At 32.5% G+C, this 20,725-nt stretch overlaps 1 protein-coding gene across 1 annotated transcript in view; it reads left to right on the top strand.

The window, feature by feature from the left end:
- LOC114330686 (muscle-specific protein 300 kDa) overlaps window positions 1–20,725 on the top strand; it is a 603,413-nt gene that overhangs the window by 120,252 nt on the left and 462,436 nt on the right. The window lies entirely within an intron of this gene.

Raw genomic sequence — 20,725 nt, 5'->3', positions numbered from 1 at the left:
GTGTCCCTGACAATCTCTAAATCCTCATATAGGTCTAAACGAAGGGTATTCTTATCTTGGATGTTATGAATCAAAGTCACACCATCTGGGATGTTAAGGTGGTGTTTGTTGACAATGCCAATAGTGAATAGTTGTCTTAACAAAGGTATACAGCCAACTACAGGGTTTACCCTTTTAATGTTTTATTTAATGACGATATGGTCAACTTGGCTCTTAAGTACTTGCGGCTAGCTACAAAGAGGAACAACACTAAATTGGATATATGGTTCATATCTCAATGCCTTAATCACAAAGTCATTCCAAATTTTTGCAGAGTAAAAACATCAAAAAATGTACCTCCAAACATCAGGAGCTCACTACAAGTTAAATTAATGAAGAAGGAGATATGTAACCACTATGGAAAATTAAACTACCTCAACTGTCAACTTAAGGTAATGTATGATTCTTTGCTCGAAATAATAGGTTTTATCAATATTAATAACTTTATGTCAGATGTTCAGGATAAGGTGGAGATTTCTAATTCAATTAAATTTAATAGAGTTAATAACAAATTAATTAAACTTATTCAAGCCAAAACTTTGCTCGATCAAGCTTCAGATGTCAGAGATGTCAGAAAGTTTTCAGATTTCAAATTCCATCCCCGTATAAAGAACCTCACCAACATTAATTTTTCCAAAGACGAAATACAATTGCTCAACTACGGTCTTAAACACTCAGTCCCCAAAGATTTTTCAATCAAAGACATAGAGAACCTTTCTATCGAGACAGACATAGTTATCGAAAATCTCTCCGTAACCCTTTCAGACAGAACATCTATCAGAAACTCTTGTTACCGCTTTCTCAACAAATTCAAAACTAAAATTGATTCTTCCAATAACTCTTCTTTCTCACATAGTCTTTCTTCCAAAAAAGCCAACTCTTTTCTTAAGTCATTAAAATCAATTAAACAAAAAATTACAAACCATCAATTAATTTTCAGTAAAGCAGACAAAGGTAACTGTCTTGTCATCCTTGAACGTGACTTATATAACAACAAAGTCACATCTTTCTTAGAGAGCAACCATTTTACTTCTATAACAGTAGATCCTACAAAAAGATTTATCACTAAACTTAAAGACAACATCAAACAATTTTCTGATTTTTTCACTGAATTTGATGCTCCATACAGCAAAATTCCTAGCAACCCTTTAGTTCCAAGGTTGTATGGTTTGCCAAAAATACACAAAGTTGACATGCCTATACGCCCCGTTGTTAGCTTCATTAATACTCCAGTTTCTATCTTATCTAAATTTCTATTAAAAACAATAAAAAACTTAATTAACTTCACTCCTCAATTTTCAGTTTCTAACACTTACCAATTGGTTGAAAAACTTCAACTCATCAATCTGAATCCAAACATTACTATGCTTTCTTTTGATGTTAGCAACCTATTTACTTCAGTACCCAAAAATGAAACAATTAGTCTGGTAAAAACTCTCCTAATCAATAAGGTTATTCAACCCCATATCATTTCTTCGATAATAGATATTCTACAAATTTGTCTATCACAAGATTTCTTTATTTTTAACAATAATTTCTATAAACAACCAGATGGTTTAGCAATGGGTAGTTGCTTATCCCCCTTTCTAGCTGATGTTTTTATGGATCATTTAGAATCCAATTATATCATGAAAAATCCTGAAGTTCTACATTGGTTCCGTTACGTAGATGATTGTCTCGTTTTTGTGGATGGTCAGCAAGACTCAGCTAATCACCTTTTATTCAAAATCAATCAAATCCATCCCAATATCAAATTTACTATGGAACTAGAATCATCTAATGCCATTAATTTTTTAGACCTTTCCATTACCAGACTCAACAACCAGTTCAACTTTGGTATTTACCGCAAGCCTACTCAAACTGATCATGTTATCCATTCTTCATCCAACCACCCACTGTCTCATAAATATTCTGCTTTTAGGAGTTTCATCCATAGACTACATACACTACCTCTATCTACAGCTGAATTTAACAAGGAACTTAATATAATCAAACAAATAGCAGTCAACAATGATTACAACCCTAATATAATCGACAAGCTCATCCGGAAAAGAGAATCCAATCGTCTTCAGCAACTAGCTTACAATTCAAACCCAGTCATCACACCAATCTATAGGTCCCTACCTTTTCATAATACTGTCATATCTGAGAAGATCAAACACATTCTCTGTTCTTCGGACAATGTCCACATATCATTTAAAGTCAATAACACTCTCAACAAAACATTATCTAACACTAAAGATCCAATCAACTTTATGAATCGTAGTGGTGTTTACAGATTATCTTGTTCCGATTGTGATGCCTCTTATGTAGGAAGAACCTATAGATCACTGTCTACTAGAGCAGCAGAGCACACTAAACGTGACAATACATCAGCTTTCTCTCACCATCTCAAAGTCAACAAACACCACCTTAACATCCCAGATGGTGTGACTTTGATTCATAACATCCAAGATAAGAATACCCTTCGTTTAGACCTATATGAGGATTTAGAGATTGTCAGGGACACAAGGACAAGTCCAAACTGTGTTAACCGTCAACTTTCTCTTAACCGTGATTTCACCCCCATTCATAGACAATTATTTCCATAATTCTATATTTTTATTCACCTTCACATTGGCCTTCTTTCCTATACATACCACGACAAACCCAAAATAAACAAAAAACCCAAACATTATACCTAATCAAATATTCTTTTAGTACTTCCAGTTTCTTTCACTCTGTGCTCCTGTCAAGACTCTATCTCTTCCATCTCATTCTTTAATTATTTTCACTTAACAAAATCATTTTCTCATTATATCAAAATCACACCATGGAACCCTTGATCTTTTCGGATATGACATTCTAATATAGACAATAACCAAAAATTTTGTTGAATTTCCAACATTTTAATTGATTCACTCTATTTTTCATTTAGATTAAAATTAAAAAATAAATCTCAGCTATCAACATTTAATAAATTTACTTAATATCAACTTTGGTCAATACAATATTCAATCTAGAATTTCAATAGTTTAATATGTGACATATTCTTTTTACATTTAGAGCTTACAATCAAAATTAATTTTCTTCTTTGATCAAAACATGTACATTTCTTTCAGCGCAGTTTTCCTAATTTAATATCAGTCTTTATCCATTTAACAATTCACACAATTTAATTTCAAAACAGTAATTATATTTCATTTATTTGTCCACTGAACATAGGCAACTTACCTTATCACCTTTTTAATAATTTTTCTAAATTTAGATTTTCAATAGTTCTATATGGGACAAACTCTTTACATTCAGTCATAACAAAATATTTTTAGAGAAGATTTCTTGATTAAGATATGTACATACATTTTTTCAATTCCACTTCCCTTTTTTTTTTTTTTTTTTTTTTTTTAATATCATTTCCTTTAATACCTCCAATAATTCACATTACAGATCTATAGATTGGTATTTTCTCATTATATTCGTTGGTTCCCTGAAACATATGCAACCGACCATTCACTATTGGCATTACTTCCAATTCTACAGCTGCTACTCTATTAAAATATCATATTTTGATAAAAAAAAAATTTTAAAAATTTTCTATATAATTTTCAATAATATTCATTCATTATAACTTTGCTCAAATTAATATAATTATTATCAGTCCTATACAGTAGACAAACAGTCTATGACGTCACAGCATATGAGTAGAATTTTGCTTTTGTTTACGGTGCACTAATGAATATATCATTATAGCTTATTAACCTTTATTTACAATTTAGAATTCATATCAAACAAATTTAATAGTTGCATATTCACAATTGAATAATTAAGTTAAATATTAATGCACATTGTCAAAAATTTTTCGGTTGACATTTGAGAAATCCACCTATCTTCTTTGACATCTTGTCATGAATTTTCAGGCACCAATCTGTCTAATCAGTTGGTTGTTAACCTCTCACCTGATCACAACCTTGTGCTAATTCCGAGCAAGGATGACATACATCCACATGTGATACATTTTTAATCTTAAGACATCGACTTATTGTCGATTACTATACAGCTCATAATGTAGCAATAATGTTATTTTGAGGTTTTACACCTATTCAAGTGGCTAGTTTCAATTACTTGTACACTGGACGTAAGTAACCACATTTTCTTTTTTAACTGTCAAAATTTCACCCTTTTGCATTTCAATCTAAGTGGTTCACTTATTTCCAGGTTTACACTGAGGATGGTCAGTTTGACCGAAAACGTTTTGTACAACCACTCCCTTGTGGATGAATTTTAAAATTTTTTAATAAATTTATAATATACCTATATACAACAGAAGTGTTTACTTCATTCTACGTTGTATATTGTATGTATTCTTCGACGCTTTATCGATCGTAACTCGGCTTCTACGCATGAAAATGAGCCAATATGTGATATCCATATAAAAATGGATCGAGTTCTTTTGCAGCATCATCATTGCATATAAAACGAGCATTTATCATGTGGCGGCATACACACAATTGACGGGCCTTGATGATGCTGCAAAAGAACTAGATCCACTTTATATGGATATCATATAGATAATTAGACTCTGAAGCCTCAAAAAGTTTTAGTTCTACTGCCTACAAGAACATACTTGTACCACCATGTAACTGTTAAAATTTCGCTAAGAACTTATTCAGATGTAAAAAAGCTGATATTCCCTGTATATCTCTATGCAGATTTGCAGATGCATGAAAAAAATGTTTGTAAAAATAGTATTAATAAATAATATCAACTTACTATTTAGTTATACTTCTGAAATATTAGTTTTTAATGTTTTTTTTCTCATTTAGTGCAAAAAATAGAAGACAAAGTAAATAGAATGAAAGGTGAAACGAGGTAAAGTATGATGATTTAATTATAAGAATTATATGATAAAATTTTATTAAGATCTTCAAAAATGAAAAATGAAGATAACGTATGTATACATAGAAATTATAATTTGCATCTAGAAGTCAGCGCGTGAACCTTTACGCGGTGAGCCGATCTTGCGCCTCATAGCGCGCGCCATTAAAATATCGACATCTTGGCAAAAATAAACTTATGAACATTTTCGTAACCTCAAATTATTCCTTTTGAGTTTTTCTATCATTAATGTTCATTAAAGTATAAATGTTTATAGCTCAAATTTGCTTGAAACCCTTATAAACAAATGAATGTACAATATTTTTAAGAAAATTGTAACTTCAAACGGGTATAACTTTAAAACAAATGAAGATCAAGTAATTTAACAAACTTTGTTTGGAAGCCTGTTAATTAAGCTTTAAAACGACATCTTCTAAGACTTATTTGCATGCGTAGAAGCCGAGTTAAGATCGATAAAGCTTCGAAAAATACTTATTTTGCAATTTACAATTTGCATTGTGCATTAATTTTACAATATCTTGAGTTCTAATTGTTAGATTTAAGTTTAGTAAACGGTTTTTTCTTCGTTTTTTATTAAGGAAGAAATTTTATTTCAAACATTTTTTTTATCTCTTTTAGTTTATGAGCCAGAGCCTTATAAACAATTTATAAACAATTAAATTGTTTATAACAATTTTTTGACCACTCGGATCGAAATCCCCCCCTCAAAATTCGTAATCAGCAGCCAAAAATCCATAAGAAACCGTTGAGTTTGTCCATCAGAATTGATAAGACACGGTGACCCCTCTGGCGCCTACACTATTGGTAATTATTGTTCTTTTCTTCTTTTAACTCCAAAATGTCCTCCAGAAAGGCTGCTATAAAGTTCTTGGAACACACTTTTATGTTAAAATAAAAGATATTCGACTTTCGATACAATACGTGATTTTGGTAACAGGCGAAAAATTTTTTCCACTTCATACTCGTGATGAACATTCAGATGCTTTTAGACAACCAGCTTTAGATGCTTCTGGCCATATTTTGTTTCTCAAGCTTCAGCAAGGGAGGTATAACTGGGTGCTTCCTGGGGAAGAAATTGCAAGACAGTTGCTGCTTGTTCTCAAAGAGATCATCAATGAAACGATCATTTCTTTCTCAGTCCAGCCATTGCTCTATCTGCAAACTCGAATTGAAAATAATAAGTTTTCCATGATCTTTGAACATCGAATGTGGGTGGTTTTAAAATTTTATTAGTTCTAATTGTGTTTGTTTCAACCATAGAAGATGATGAAGCTTTTTGTTAAAATTCGATACTATGGTCTGTTTTTAAACCAGGAGTAATTCAAATTTCCCGCGCCGTAATACTTGTTTATAATGGGTCAAACCGCAGGCAAGTTTAGGTACTCCACTGTTATGAAATTTTGACACTAATGATATTTATCAAATTTTGACACTACTGCTTGCCTGCAAAGGTAAAATAGTATATGTGAAAAAAATCGATGATTTTTGAATTTGCCGCCGAAACTGGGTTATTTTTTCCGCTCTTTCTTATGCAATTTTTAGTTTATTTCTATCTCATTTAGTTTTCAAAACGTGACACTGGTAAAACAGTATAAGAGTACGTATGTACTTGCGTCTCTGCTATGGTAAAACAGTATATTCGGCAAACTCTACAAAGGCAGGATAGTATACATCGTCTTACACTGCTTATCCCTGGTATTAGGTTATATCTATTTTTTGAAACTCTACTGGTAAAACAGTATATATGTATTATATGCTGTTATACGGTAACATATTTCATAAAAACAGTGTCCCAATTTCCAATGGTAAAATAGTATAACATTTCATATACTCTTTTACCATAGTATCACCAATGGGAATTTTTATCTTCTCCGACGGTATATATATACAAGTATTTTATATAATCTTTGGGTACCTATACTGGAAAAGTGGTAAAACAGTATATGTCACTTTACAAGCACATTTGAAAAACTACAGCTATTTGCTATTTGCTGTTGTAATAATTATTATAATAGCATACTTTTTTTATATTCCAAATTTCATTTGTCTAACTTTATAAATGATAAAACGGCACAGTAACAGAACAAAAAGTCATTTATCTCAAAACTCACTTTTTTCACATATACTATTTTACCTTTGCAGGCAAGACATTGGCATTTCATAGGTTAATAATTTATATCGGCGATTTTTTGTGTTTTCTACGTTATTCCTCTAATTATTAGATTTTTAGTCTACCTTTATATAAAAAGCAGTTGTTTTTAGAACTCTTTAGCGACGACATATAAGTATACGCTCTGAGCTTCGCTGGTGTCGCTCCTGGCGGATTACTAATTCAACTTTCACTGGTAATTTTTAAATTTATTATTTAATTGTTATCGCTTAATATTTACAACGCAAAAAAGTAATTAAATTGTAATCGATTTTTTTAAGATTTTGCTAATCATTTTGACGTTCTATTGACAAAATATGAATTTCTTACTTCGGATACTTTCACAATTATCGTGTAGATGGCGCAGATTAATTTATAATTACATATTACGGAACATTAAAAAAACTTAAATTCAGCATTTACAACGTAAGTATATTTAAGGTAAAAATATATACCACAGCTTTGACCAACTAATATTTTTTATAATTAATGTTTTTAATTTTAATTTTAAATTAATCACTTTGACATATATGTCAAATTTCCGGTAAACGTTTACAGACTTGCCACTACTGGCGCTCCCGAATTTGTAAATATCCCCTCTACGTACGAGCTCACAGCGTATACGCTCTGAGCTTCGCTGGTGTCGCTCCTAGCGGATTACTAATGCAATTTTCACCGGTAATTTTTAAATTTATTATTTAATTGTTATCGCTTAACATTTACAACGCAAAAAAGTAATTAAATTGTAATCGATTTTTTAAAGATTTTGCTAATCATTTTAACGTTCTATTAATGAAATATTAATTTCTTACTTCGGATACTTTCACAATTATCGTGTAGATGGCGCTTAGATTAATTTATAATTACATATTACGAAATATTAAAAAAACTTAAATTCGGTATTTAAAACGTAAGCATATTTAAGGCAAAAATATACACCACAGCTTTGACCAACTAATATTATTTCTTATTCTATTAATGTTTTTAATTTCAATGTTTTAAATTAATCACTTTGACATTTATGTCAAATTTCCAGTAAAAGCTTACAGACTTGTTACTACTGGCGCTCGCGAATTTTTAATTATCCCCTCTACCAACGAGCTCATAGCGTATAATATAATATGTATGGATAAGTATAATATAAGATTCATTTTAAAATTATCAGTAACAGCTGTTTAATGTAAAATGGTAGCCATTGTGTAGTACATTACTGTGATATTTTACCCATGTATTAGTATATTACTGTCATATTTGTGATAGGGTTTTTACCCATCACCAGAGGCTTAGCCCTGAGTCAATTTTAATGTGTTGGTCAACAATTACTCTTCTTTTGATGTAAAGTTGACACCATCTATCTATCGCCCGTCGGCAAATTCAAACAAAAATATAACTCCAGACCATCTTTTACCACCTTTAGTCCAGACAAATTAATACATGTATTTAATATATTTTTTACCATCAAAAATGAGATATTTTAATCAAATATTGTATCAAATGTAATTTGCAGAATAATTTTGAATTACGTTCCGCTAATGAACTCGCTTTTTTGTCCTTCAAAGTAGAAAAATGTTTTAATTATATTGCTTAATAGTATAATTGTCTAACAATTTTAACTGTACTAATCCCCAAGTATAAATTTTTAAGTGCTAAACTGATTGATTTCCGATGAGTAACCGGGTTGTAAAAATACCGGCATGTGCCTAAATAAAGGGACATCGGTTTACTCGAATTTCATAACATACAAATATTATCACTTTGAATTTGCCGACCGGCGAAATATCGATGGACCCGACTTTATTTATAACTGTAAGACGAAAGCTCTGATGATGGCATTTTGATATGCAGAAAGTACTTAGCTGATTTTTAATAAAGTTTTTACACACTATCAATTTTTTGACAAGATACATCTGTTGCCGTTTTTAAGTGTGCACAAGTCATACATATAGTCTTTTTTTATTTTTTACCGTCGAAGGCCGGTATGATCAACCAAAAAAGAAGATGTATTTGGTGATTTTCCTAGTGACTTTCTTGGGTGTGAATCTGTCTTTTTAGTTCACTTCTCTTGGTTTAAAAACAAACCATAGTTACTGAAAAAATATTAGATACGGAAGTTTGGATACCAATTTTTCTTTCTAACTCAAGTATTTGTCTTTCTACATAGTTTTGTTATTTATCATTTTATTTTTTAAATCTGTTTTTACATTGTTCTGCTGCTCTTCTCATTTGTCTATTCTACTAGTAATTTGACTTAGGTAGGTAGCTCTAACTTAAAATTTTCGTGAATTCTGTCTTGCTAATAAAAATAACATATAACTGACTAAAATAAAAGGCGTCTATTTCTGATCACGTTCATTTGTTCATTAGCATGTTCACACGGTCTGTTCCAAAATCGACAATTCATTTGTTACCCACCCGCACATTATACCTTTTTGTTTCCTGCCAAAACGGAAAATGGATTATATAATCAGCGGTTCACCTATGCCCAATTATATTTTTCGGCAATATATTTAGCTGGCGCGCCTCTGACCAATGTTGCAATCCACGCTTCAAAGTCACGACAATGGTCCCCCAAAAGCGTGACCTTCATATCCTTTCATCCTTGGTCAATAGACCAAACCAAACAGAAGCAGGCGCAGGCGAGACTCAGGCCGTTGAATTGTCATAATCGCAAAGTCTGTGCTTTCTTTTTTACGTTGCGTGAGATTTGGCCAAATTTTTTTACGATAATGGCCAGCTATCTATCGTCGTGATGGCGTTATTCTAATTTAGCTCAATGGCAAGGTGCCAAATATTGGGAAATGTTATTACGATATGTTGTCTTTTTAGTTTTGCATATATAGCCATAAAAAATATATAGACTTAAAGTACTTTATTGCTTTATGGCTTTTCAAAATATGTCCCATCAAGATCAATACACTTTGGCATACGTTCAAATCAATTGGTAAAACAGTTATTCCAGTCTTCAGTTGACAGCTGCAAAATCGCTGTTTTAAAGGGATCGATGGCTTCTTCTGGCGACTGGAATCGCCGCCCACGCATTGAATTCTTGATCTTTGGGAGCGTTAAGAAGTCGTTGGGACTTAGGTCGGGACTATACGGTGAATGGTTTAACAATTCGATGTTTCTAAGCTTCAAAAATTCTATTGTTTTTGGACAGTGTGAGCACTTGCATTGTCATGATGTAGTATGATTCGCCGTTGGGTGTCGCTTTGTCGGAGTTTCGCGATAACTTCTGGTAAACAAACAGTTATATACCAATCAGACGTAACCATAATTCGATCTTCTAAAGCAATTGTTGCCACATGACCAGATTTTATCACAAAAGTTGCGACAATTTTCTTTGAAACACTTTGAGAACGGATCACTTTTGTTGGTTTTTCCTCATCGTGAAACACCCACACAACGGATTGGCGTTTATTTTTCGGTTGTTAGGAGTAAATCCAAGATTCATCTCCACTAACAATACTATAAACGTTTTTTGAGCTTCCTTTGTTGAACCGTTCCAATTTTTTTCGATATCAATTTACGCGAATCGCTTTTTGCTCTTCTGTAAGCAAATGGGGGATCCAACGGCAAACCAACTTCCTAACACCCAGTTCTTCACGTAGGATCTTTTGGATCGAGGTCTTTGAAATGCTCAAAGATGCCTCTATCTCACGGTATGTTACACGGCCGTCATCGTTAATTAGCTGACGAACCGCATCAATGTTTTGCTGTATGACTGATGTTTTGGGTGGATCTGGCCTGGATTCGTCGCTGAGTCTCAAGCGACCACGTTGAAATTCGCAATACCAGCGGAAAATAATTAACTGGTGTGATGCTTCATTCCCAAACACAGAAACCATTTTAGCATGACGTTGTTGTGGGGATAATCCTCTCTGAAAATTTTAAAAAATTATTGCTCGAAAATGTTCTCGGCTAAGATCTATTTTTCGACTGACTTGCTGATTTCAAAAATTCACTTTATCTACACGACTTAATTGTATCGCAATGAAACTCTCGACTTATGTCAACAAAATATTGAGGTTACATTTTTGTTAAAAGGTTTTCTTGGTGGCGCCCTCTAAGCGGCTATATGCAAAACTAAAAAGACAGGCCACGTATACATACAGTCTAAATTATCGCTTTGAATTTTTTCTTTTGTTCATGCTTATAAAATATAGAGCTATAGTAAGCTTAATGTGAACATGTTAGCATTTAGCATCGTTATATTTAAAAGAAGACTAATTATTAGTGCTACTATCATGCATCCGTATGGCTTGCAAATTGTAGAAGCCTCGGAGGTGTAACCAGAGAAGGTTCCCATTGTTTTCATTCTGGTGGGATATGTTATATGCCATTAGAGTGAAAACTTAGTCTTTTTTTTAAAAAAACTTTTATTTTAATTTTGATATAATCTCTCTTTACTATTTTAGTTAGGAATAAGCCAATTTTGTGGCTTATTTATTCCCAACTAAAATAGTAAATTTATATGGCAAAGTATTAATCGTGGTAAAGAGCGCTTACCTTTGAACTCAAAGGTCCTGAGTTCGAATCTCATTTGGGTAGGGAATTTTTCATTTATTCAAAAATTAATAAATGAAAATAGTTTCTATCCTTGTGGGATCGGTACTCACCTGAGAGACCGCAGACGTTCGGATACAATTAGCGTCTCTTTGCAAGGACCATTAAGTCGACTTTACTAAGTAACAAGACATTTACTCAGCACACACACCACATATTACACTATCTGATTGCGAAATCACTGTATTTTACCATGCCAATCACTATTACTTGTCGAGGCATTAAAAGCTAAATAAAAAAAATTACAAATTTGAACAAAATTAAGTGTAGGCGAGTTGTCTGCCACTTTTTCTGGATTCTATCCCACTCTCTATGCGTTGCTTGACACAATAAAGGAGAAAAAATTAGCATGGTTCGGCCATATAACACGAATGGACTGTAACAGTCAAGTGAGTGATAAGAATTTGGGAAGCGATAGGGAAAAACAGAAGGGGCAGACCAGTCAGAGAAAGGAATAGAGACATTGCAGAGATATTACAAAATAAGGGTAAATCGTGGCAAGAAGTAACACAACTACTAACGAAGAACAGCAAAGAATGGAGAAAATTCATCAAAAGCTCGATGCACCTCCCTCCTAAATGAAGAAGAGAAACGATTATCGATTATGTATGTCGAGATGTATGTAAGCATTTTGTATTGTGAATAGCCTTACATCCAGGGGCGGATCAAGGATCGATTTTCGGGGGGGGGGAGGGTTGAATTCACGCCCTTTTGAGTACCATAAAGACATTCAAAACTTATCGTTATAAGTATTCTTATTTCTCTAATAAAGAAAAATCAGCTTCGGGAGGGTGGCAAACTCCTCCTCTGGATCCGCCCTTGCTCACATCGCCAAGTGTTTAATAATTTAATAATTTTATTTTTATTCTTTTCGCTTCGCTTTCGGTATCGTCATTAAACAAAATTATATACAACTAAGCATTGGATTAATATAATTTACTATATTAAAATTTTAAATCGACTTAAATAAAAAACGAAGATGAAACGTGACGAAAGTTTCAGTTGACATTGTTTTTTCTTTGTAAATTTGCACAAATATGAATTCATACCTATTTCTGTCTTATTACACAACATTTTGAGAATCTTCGATGCCTACGTAAACAACATTATCATAAAAATACACTAAAATAAATGTTTTCCATTTTATTCAGCTGTGGAAGTTGACCTTCATCAACTTTAAAAGGTTTATTTTATAACACCTTTATCCAACGGAAGCAGAGTAAATTGTAGAATTGAAAAAATGCTAAAAAGGCTATTTTGATGGTAATTTTACAGTGGAAATAGTAGGTAGGTCAGAAAATATATTGTACGAGGATAAGTTAAAACAATTTTTATTAAAAAAATACTTCATAAAAGGTATATTTTTTCAAACTTGCAGAACCTTTGACAAACGTTTGTCCCCTGACACACTGGAAGCGGTTTCCGCTTACGGTCAATCCGCGCGGACCGCTTTTAAAATGGATGCACGTCTTTAAACCCACATAACAATTTCATGTTCTTAGTAGATTCATAGAACATACTTTTCAGAAATAGTATATACTTAGAATATGCGTAATTACCATTGCGAATGTGCAGAGCATATACTGAGTATATACTACATTACAGTATTTAAACGTTCTATGTATATACTTAGAATGTACTACCGCACTTCTTTTCAGTATACCTATACCAAGAACATACTTTTTAGAAGATTCTAAGGAGGTGCCATAAACCTTCAATTTATATACTTAGAATGTACTATCGCACATATTTTTAGTATATGGGAAGAATATTCCAAGGAAGTGCTATATACCTTCTAGTTATATACTTAGAACCCAGATAGCACAAGTACGTTTTATGGACATCCAATGGACGTACATCTGTGTACATTGGAACGTCTAATGGACGTCCCGCTAAGGTACAATGGACATCCGATGGACGTCCAACGAATGTCCAGAGTTCACAAAATTGGACGTCCATAGAACGTCCGCTACAAACGTACATTGTACGTTGTATTGGAGCTTTCAGTGTACACCTTATGTACATTCAATGTACGTCTTATGGACATTTGTCCGGCACTTTTCAGAAAGCAATCTAGTATCCATAATTTTGTGAATACATAGCAAAAAGCCTTTATAGGAAATAGTTCCTTATAATACTAAACTTATACTTAAAAATATTACACAAAAGACCTTTTTTATTTCTCTTTACTATAACTTCATTATAATATATACTTTATTATAGGAACTAGGAACTTCATTAATGCACGACTGCACTTGCACGATAAACAGAAAACACAAATATATCACAGGATCTATTTTCATAAAGACGAGATTTAGATAATGACGCCTTAGGAAGCATGCACATTAAAAGAGGTTTAATCTCTGTTCTGTTTCTGTTCCAAACTATTTTTAGAGTCAGTACCGTTGTTGTATATTACAAGCAGGTTTGCCATTCTGTGAATTATCATAAATAAACCCTCCTTCAGTATTCCACAACAATTAACAGCGATAATCCCCTAAAAGTACCTGCCTAAACTACCTTTCACGACCGATAGCGCGAAGAGCGACAAGCGTTGTCAAGAAGATTCTCATTTAGTTTGTATTGGGACTTAATATAATAGTCGCGTTTTGTGTAAAATATCCATGGACCACAAATGGATGTCCAATGTACGTTGAAATCAAACGTCCAATGGACGTTCCGTAATGTACGTACATAGTACGTCCAGTTTTGGTCCATGGACGTTTGGACTTTAAATGTACGTTATATGGACGTACATCGGACGTTGTGTGCTATATGGGAATGTACTATCGCACATATTTTTAGTATATGGGAAGAATATTCCAAGGAAGTGCTATATACTTTCTATGTATATACTTAGAATGTACTATCGTACATATTTTTAGTATATGGGAAGAATATTCCAAGGATGTGCTGTATTTCTCAGAAGTATGTTTTCAACATCACCCAATCTCATCCTAGGTTCTACTAATATTATTTACATATTCTAATTGCATATGAGAATGTAGTTATTACATTCTACAATATTACGTAAAAAGTAAGTATAAAATATATAAACTTTAGTTATGTTATATAAATATATTTAGTTATTATGTGCACATCAAAATAAAAATGCTGCTTATATAATTATATAATAGCCAAATATATATAATATGTATTTAAATTACTAAAATTTATAGGTGTCTATATGCATTATACATACTTTTACTTACTAGGTATTTAGGAAATATTGAAGTACCAATATGAATTTATTATTTTCAAGCTGCTTTTTATGTTCTTAAAAATGTTTTAGTCCTTGTAGCTAGAAATACTTCTAGTCCAGAAAGCCACTGCGCATCCGCTAGGGAAAATATTCTAATTCGGATTTTTTGCACAATTTTACTCAAAAAGGACTCCTTTTAACAAATTTGCATGTTGCCAGGACCAAAAGGTGGTCAAAAATGTTTTAAACGTTTTTTTTTGTTTTTTTCCTAAAATTATTTTTTTTGCATGGAAAAAAGTTTTTTTAGGTTTTTTGGATCATTCCAGACAGAAAAGGCCTTTAGTGGCTTTTCTCTAAAAATGATAGTTTTTGACATATAAGCGATTAAAAATTGAAAAATTGCGAAATCGGCCATTTTTAACCCTCAAGAACTATGTGAAAAACTGAAAATTTGAATGTTACCAAGGTAAGTAGATATTCTTTAAACATCGATTGATGAAATCCCGAAGAGTTTTTTTCAATACCGTATTCAAAACTAGTTTGTTTTTTAATTGGTAATCAAGCGTGCGCGACACTATTTTCCATCGAGAGTATGGTGCAAATGAAAGGAATAAATTCGTTATTTCGTAAACCGACGACTTTAAGGAAAAATCCCGAAACAGCTCGATTTTTATTTTTAAGTTATGATATGGCGTATATCGTATACTAGTGACGTCATCCGTCTGGGCGTGATGACGTAATCGATGATTTTTTTAAATGAGAATAGGGGTCGTGTGGTAGCTGATTTGAAAGGTTCTTCAATTTTCTATTCAGTAGTGTAAATATTTACATAATTATTTATACAGGGTGTCCTTCTACTTATTTTTTTGTCAAATAATTTAATTTAATAAAAATTTTTTGGACACCCTGTATAAATAATTATGTAAATGTTTATATTACTGAATATAGAGTTGAAGAACCTTTCAAATGAGCTCGCACACGACCCCTATTCTCATTTAAAAAAATCATCGATTACGTCATCACGTCCAGATGGATGACGTCACTAGTATACCATATATGCCACAATATCATAACTTAAAAATAAAAATCGACCTGTTTCGGGATTTTTCCTTAAAGTCGCCGGTTTATGAAATAACGAATTTATTCCTTTCATTTGCACCATACTGTCGGTGGAAAATAGTGTCGCGCACGCTTGATTGGCAATTAAAAAACAAAGGAGTTTTGAAAACTATATTGCAAAAAACTCTTCGGGATTTCATCACTCGATGTTTAAAGAATATCTACCTACCTTGGCAACATTCAAATTTTCAGTTATTCACATAGTTTTTGAGGGTTAAAAATGGCCGATTTCGCAATTTTTCAATTTTTAATCGCTTATATGTCAAAAACTATCATTTTTAGAGAAAAGTTACTAAATGCCTTTTCTGTTTGGAATGATCCAAAAAACCTAAAAAATCTTTTTTCCATGCAAAAAAAATAATTTTTAAGAAAAAAACAAAAAAAAAACGTTTAAAAAATTTTTGACCACCTTTTGGTCCTGGCAACATGCCAATTTGTTAAAAGGAGTCCTTTTTGAGTAAGATTGTGCAAAAAATCTGAATTAGAATATTTTCCCTAGCGGATGCGCAGTGGCTTTCTGGACTATTCTCTTCGCTTCGTCCTAACAGCGTAAACATAAATGCCTAACTGTACTCTGGACGTCTCTGGAAACTACTTTCATATTTTGCCCTTTTGTTACCTACCCCCTTCCCTTGTGCAGGTATAAAATATGCAATGCAAGGGGTCAGAATGACAATGAATAGCCGTTTCCGGATTCCCGAAAATTATAGGTAAAAATACTTATGGTATAAACTCAAATCAAAATGGTATTTATTCATTTCAATTGAAAACGAAACGAGAATTTCTCATTTTTCTTCAATAGAATTAAGTTTTTTACCATACAATTAAAACGGTTTAAAAAAATGAATTAGATAGTTCAGTAGTACCTACCAAAATACCTAAATTTTATTAATTATTCTTAACGCGAAGTTGATAATCTATAGGCTAAATTCTTCTTCCTATAGGTACATACAGTATATTCTTTTTAAGATATTTTAAAAGTATATACAAGTATGTGTTAAGCATATACTTTTGCATATACTTACGCATATACTAAGAATATTCGTTTAAGGTATATTCTAAGAATAAACTTTTACGAACATTCCGAGATACTACGTACACGAATGTGCTCAGTATATTCGGTGCAAGAATATTCTTTCAGGCACATGCAAAGAACATGAAATTTAGAATGTTTTTTATGGTACATGCTATGCTTGTACTACGCATATACTAAAAAGGATATACTTCGAGGAATGTTGGTAGGATATGCTTAGAACATGATGCGAACATCATTGTTATGTGGGAATGTACACGAACATAGTCAAAGCAGGTTCGCGACTATTCGCGAGGGCCAACCGCTTTAACCCGCCTGACCGCTTTTACTCGAATGAGAATTTAGTTTTTTCCGCGCGGTTTTAATGTTTTAATGTTTGTGAAATGAATAAGGAGGCATTAATTGCTGCCGTTTTTAAAAGATCCCCTATTTGGGACACGAGGGAGAACGATATTTCACTTTCTTTCATTATCTTCTTTTAAGTTTTGAAATAAATGATGATATTCTCCATAAATTATTCTTTCGCGATTAAGAAAATGTATACCAACTCTCTTTCTTTTCAGTTTAGTCAAAACAGAATCAAAAGCAATCGTATCGTCATCAGAAGATGAAATTTTGTTATAAGTTATAGACGCAACTGACTTTGAACCATTTTTCTCACTTTTACCCGTCTTCACAGTGTTTCCCTCCACGAGCGCGACAACTGCTCAGATTCGCGCCGTTTGCTGCCCGTAAGCGGAAACCGCTTCCACTATGTATTATAGAAGAACACAAAAGGCTTTCGATAATAGAATAGAATAGAATAGAAGTATGCTTTATTGTCACTGAAAATACAAATTTTATGGACAAAGCTTAATTAAAGTCAGAAAAAATAAATAAATAATATCTAACAATAACAATAACAAATACAATTTTCTGAAATTTGATAAATCGTCAATATAAAAAAAAATATACATAAATACAAAATATAAGTTAATAAAGTAAAGAAAAAAAAACAAAATCGATATATTTGCAACAATTTATAGAAATTGCAAAGTGAATATACAACAAAGTAAACTATTTATAGACATAGGAACTAATAAGTTTAAGCTGCTGCATGTGACACCCAAATATAGATAAGTTTGGTTACTTGTACATTACTGTAATTTCTTAGTTAGTCATTAAGAAACTCTTCTACTGAATAATATGGTCTTTTAGATAGATGAGCTTTTGTCATTTTACGGAACTTGGGGAAAGATGATGCAGATTTGAGTTGTAAAGGAAGATGGTTGTATAGTTTTTTTGCGGAATATAATATAGATTTCTTTACTAACTCAGAGGACGGGATCGGTAAATAGACATCAAAATTTGAATTTCTGGTGGAGTAGTCATGACGAGGCCTTGCTGGAAAGACATGCATGTGTTTACGAATTAAGCAAACAGTTTCTAAAATATATAAAGATGTAAGGGTTAAAATGCCGTGATCTTTGAAGTAACTTCTGCAATGTGTTGTTCTTCTGAGGCCAAACAGATACCTTATTGCTCTTTTTTGTAATTTAAAAATAACATCTAACTGGGCAGCTGTACTAGAACCCCAAAAAGGAAGACCATATCGAAGATGAGACTCGAACAAAGAAAAATATGTTAGTTTAGAAGATGCTAAATTGAGTTCTTTCGAAACAGATCTTATAGCATAGCAGGCTGAGGCGAGTTTCTTACTTAACACATCGATATGAAGGGACCATTTGAGGTTGCTGTCTAAAAAAATACCAAGAAATTTTACAGAATCAACGGTAGAGATCTGGCTGTTATTAACAAGCAGGGGTTGAAGAGCACTTTTATAGGATAATGCTACTGTCTTATCCACGTTAAAAGAGAGTAAATTAGAGTCAGACCAGGTTTTTATCGTAAGCAAATCAGAAGTTATAGTTGCATGAAGAGATGCAATAGTTGAGTTGCTCCAAGTGATACTGGTATCATCAGCAAAAAGAAAAATTTTTCCATCGATTTTTAAGTTAGTGATGTCATTTATAAAGATAAGGAACAGTAGAGGACCCAATACTGAACCTTGTGGTACTCCACATACAATGTTTTTGAGACTAGAGTCAGTATCATTTGCTCTAACTATTTGTTTCCTATTATTCAAGTAAGATTGGAACCAATTCAAAGAAATACCTCGAATCCCATAGAAATTTAGTTTTTTAATCAAAATGTCGTGATTTACACAATCAAAAGCTTTGGCATAGTCACAGAAAACAGTGGCAGTATAAAGATTATTGTTTAGTGCTTGGTAAACCTCATGAAACACAGAAAACAAGGCATCAGTGGTACATTTATTAGTTAAAAAGCCGAACTGATTTTGGGATAAGATGTTGTTATCAATGAGAAAGGACATGAGACGGGTTTTTATGAGTCTCTCAATAATTTTTGAAAGTACCGGTAGTAAGGCAATAGGTCTATAGTTGCAAGCATTAGATTTTTCACCACCCTTATGAAGGGGAATAATAATGGCTATCTTTAGGCACTCTGGGAATTTGCCTCTTTCAAAGGAATCATTAATTAGTGAGACGAGGTTTTCCAGCACATTTTCTGTGAGATTTGAGAAGATTTTTATGGATAGTCCATCAGTACTACAGGATGATTTGCTTTTGATACTATTGATAGTTTGGATCAGTTCAGTTATATCGATTGGTCTTAAAAATAATGAATTCGAGAACACTCCTGAATTGGGGAGATAGGAAATGGGATCTTTTTGTGGCAAAATAGTAGAAGTTATAATTTTACTCACATTAACGAAATATTCGTTTAGATTTTCCGGGTCTGAAGGGCAAAGAAAAGCAGATTCTACATAATATGTACTTCACCTTCTAGAATCATTCTTTTAATGAACAAATCCAAATTCTTCATATTCAAAATAAAGGAAATGCACTCTGCCGAAACAGCTGCAGCGGTGAAATTAACTTACAATACATTTTCTGGAAGTATTAAAGACAACAGTTTTTAAGTGTTTTATTGTTAGATACAATATTACTTCTTCTCATCCGATAAAAACGTGAATGTTTTTTATTTAACTTACTTGACTAAATTAAGTAAACAAACATTATGAACTCATAATATGTCACTACATATTTAATAATAATTAATTTAAACTTCAACACAAATAAGCGTTGGTGGATGCGGAACAACATTCAATAATAGTGCATGTTCAGAGGCCACTGCCGTATGCAGAAATTTCTGATCAGGTTTCGTTGCGGATTCCTATTGAAAAATGTCCCCTTTATACAAATCAGAAAGGTGCCGGGCGAAATTTTCGGGCAGAAATTGTTTTATTTGTCAGACCGGTTTAATATTGTGTATCTATTACTTGGTTACGAACCACATAAAGTATATGTCTCCAAAGTATGCCAGTAGTACGGTCTCATTTACGCATTCAGTATTATTTTCTGCCATCCATTGTTGAAATTTAGCGCATTCCTTGTCATACGTTTCTTTGGATTTTTTAGGTAACAGATTCTCAGTCGCTTTTTTGGCTTTTATAACTACTTTTTCAGAAATATCGAATTTCTCTTGCATTCTGACTTTTTTTTGATAATGTCACATAGAAAACCTTTTTGTTTGCGTTAATAACAAATTGCTAACCAACATCACTCTCCTAGCAACAACGGTACTAAATACCTGCTGCGATACAATATTAATTCCAATTAATATAAAATAAAATTAAAACTTTAATTGATGCAATGAACCGGTGTGACATAAAGTTTTGTAT

The sequence above is a fragment of the Diabrotica virgifera genome, chromosome 5, assembly GCF_917563875.1.
Source record: "Diabrotica virgifera virgifera chromosome 5, PGI_DIABVI_V3a".
In the NCBI taxonomy this organism is placed as follows: domain Eukaryota; kingdom Metazoa; phylum Arthropoda; class Insecta; order Coleoptera; family Chrysomelidae; genus Diabrotica; species Diabrotica virgifera.
The sequence above is the reverse complement of the archived record's forward strand: the minus strand, read 5'-3'. Positions and strand labels throughout refer to the sequence as shown.